Source organism: Alosa alosa, chromosome 7 (assembly GCF_017589495.1).
Source record: "Alosa alosa isolate M-15738 ecotype Scorff River chromosome 7, AALO_Geno_1.1, whole genome shotgun sequence".
NCBI classification, from domain to species: Eukaryota; Metazoa; Chordata; class Actinopteri; order Clupeiformes; family Clupeidae; genus Alosa; species Alosa alosa.
The window spans coordinates 6,117,534-6,120,488 of NC_063195.1; positions in this window are offsets into that span (position 1 = coordinate 6,117,534).

Genomic DNA, 2,955 nt, shown 5'->3' on the forward strand with positions numbered 1-2,955 from the left:
TCATTGGAAAATGTTTGTATATTAAATTACTCGTGGTTGGCGAATCAACTAGACAACTACATACTGCCACCGCCTGGAACGGAGTTTGATTGCATATTGAGAAATTCAGCCTTTTGACTCGGGTACAGGTTTGTGTCAACTTGGTTGAAGTCACTGACTACTAGAACTATATGTCACTTGCAATGCACATCAAGGTTGATTCAAACAATGTTTTGTAACTTTTTTGATCACCAGCCAAGATGTCTGGTTACCAGTCAATCAGAATTTCCACAAGCCAATTGTGAAAATAAGATAAATTATGAGTTCCACTGAATGCATTAACATTGATGGCATGAACTACACATATAGGCTAAAGTACAGACAGTTTGTCCAACAACTCAAATGCACTGAATCCAAGCCACGGTACACTGTGAAGACAGTAAAGCATGGTGGTGCACAACTCATGCCAGATAGCAAAATCAGATTGGCAGATAGCGGACCGCTGGTGGTATGCCACCGGTGGCGTGCCACTTGTGGTCCGCCGTTGGACCAACATCTCTTTAAATTGAACTTGTCATGAATGTTAAGAAAAGTTAATACAATGATATATGGAGTATAACTGAACAAATGAAAAAGATTTTAGACCAATAGTGGAAAAATATTGGGCAATTTGTCTGCAACCCGCCAGAGAACCGATGAGCAAAATGCCAGTGGACCGCCAGCTATGCCCCCAATGGACCGACAGTGGTCTGCCAGCCTCTTGCTATCTGGGATGTTTCTCATACTGTGGTGTTGGACCTATTTATCGCACACCAGAGATGATGGATTAGTTTCAAACCATCAAAATATTTGAAGAGGTCATGTTGTCTCATGCTGAAGAGGAAATGCCTTTGAGATAAGCGTTTCAACAAGACAATTACTCAAAAGACACCAGTAAGCGAACAAAGTCTTGGTTCTAGACGAACAAGATTGACGTTATGGAGTGGCCAGCCCGATTCCCAGACCTCAATATAGAAAACCTGTGGGGTAACATCAAAAATGCTGTTTCTGAGGCAAAACCCAGAAATGCCGAGGAATTGTGGAATGTAGTTCAATCGTCCTGGGCTGGAATACCTGTTTGCAGGTGCCAGTTGGTCGACTTCATGCAACACAGATGTGAAGCAATTCTCAGAAATAATGATAATGCAACTTAATATTAGTGCAGTGATTCAAAGTAAAGCAAAATCTCGTGACATTTTTCAGTTTATACAGTAAATGTTTGAGTTTGTAAAGAAAAATGCAAACACTGCTTTTTTTTTTGAACAGCTTAATTCATCAACTTCATCAATGTTACTCATGTTTTGATTTGAAATTGAATGTGCAGTGTTCCCATGCTATTCTAAGGATTTTGAGCAAACTTGATAATTTTGGTCATATTTTGATTTGAAATTGAATGTGTAGTGTTCCCAATTCAATGATTATGGAATGAACAGCTAGGATGTTGAGCTTTATTACATTTAAAACACACTGTTATTATTCTGCACACAACTGTACATGGACTTTGAACTAGTGATGCACAGGTCCCTTCTGGCTAGTGATGGGCAAATTAAGCTGTGACGAAATAAACTGCACTGTAATCTAGGTGACCCTTGTGCGCACAGAGAGAGTGTCACGGCCCCCTGGCTGTGGGTTCTCCTTATGCACAGGTCCCTTCTGGCTAGTGATGGGCAAATGAAGCTGTGGTGAAGCACTGAACCACTTGGAACAGTTGATTCGAAAATGGGTTCATTACTCGAAGCTTCAGTAACAGCGACCTCTCCGGGCAAAGTGCCAAGGCTGCATCTAAATTATCCCGGCTAGATAGTGGACAGGAAGTTTTACTAGTGAATAAATCTTGTGCACGCACCCAACCACCCCACCCCCCACACATACGTAGTGAACATGTATAATAAGAATGGGATATCATTCTTTTTACAAATAAAGATTGATCAGGAGCGATCAGAATAAAGTTTTCCCACATGTCTCTCTTCCTATGCTGGCTGTGGTTTCTTTGTTTTTGCCATGTTTCCCATACAGGTGAGATTGAAGGCAAGTCTCCCGATGCACAGGCGATAAATGAAGCTTTGTTTTAGGCGTTAAATTCTGGCGTTAAATGAAGCCTTGTTTTAGGCGTTAAATTCTGGCGTTAAATGAAGCCTTGTTTTAGGCGTTAAATTCTAGCGTTAAATGAAGCCTTGTTTTAGGCGTTAAATGAAGCTTTGTTTTGGGCGTTAAATTCTGGCGTTAAATGAAGCTTTGTTTTGGGCGTTAAATTCTGGCGTTAAATGAAGCTTTGTTTTGGGCGTTAAATGAAGCCTTGTTTTGGGCGTTAAATTCTGGCGTTAAATGAAGCTTTGTTTTGGGCGTTAAATTCTGTCTCTCTTCCTATGCTTCCCTAGTAATAAAATAACAAACACACTTGCTTGTCACAGTAGAGGCTACTACAACCCAAACGCAATGTTGTGCATTAGCCTAAAGTGTTTATGCTTTGAGCGCGCTACCATTCAGACTAGAAACGAGGCCGTGCCAGTTGCAGTGGCAGCACGATCGGTTCACAAGGCGGTGGCGCTGTGAACCACTCAGGTGATTCATTCAGAGAATGAAACAGTTTCTGCTTCGGACGTCATATGTCATATGCGTGATTTTTCCATACCAAAGCAACCTTCGGAGCAGTGGTTCAAATGGAAATTGTAGTTAATGGTTGGAAACATCAATGCTTCAGTGTCAGACTGCCATCACTACTTTGAACCCCATAACAGACTCTCAAAAAATTTGGTGATCTTTGACCTGATTTTTTTTAAGAGATCTGGAACTCATTTCTAACTTTTCTAAATTCAACCAAAACATCTCTATATAATATATATATATATATATAAATACCTTCCTTCTCCCCTTCTCTGTCTTTCCAGTCCTCTTATAATGACGGTCTTTTCTTTTGTCTGTCTTTCACAAGGCGAA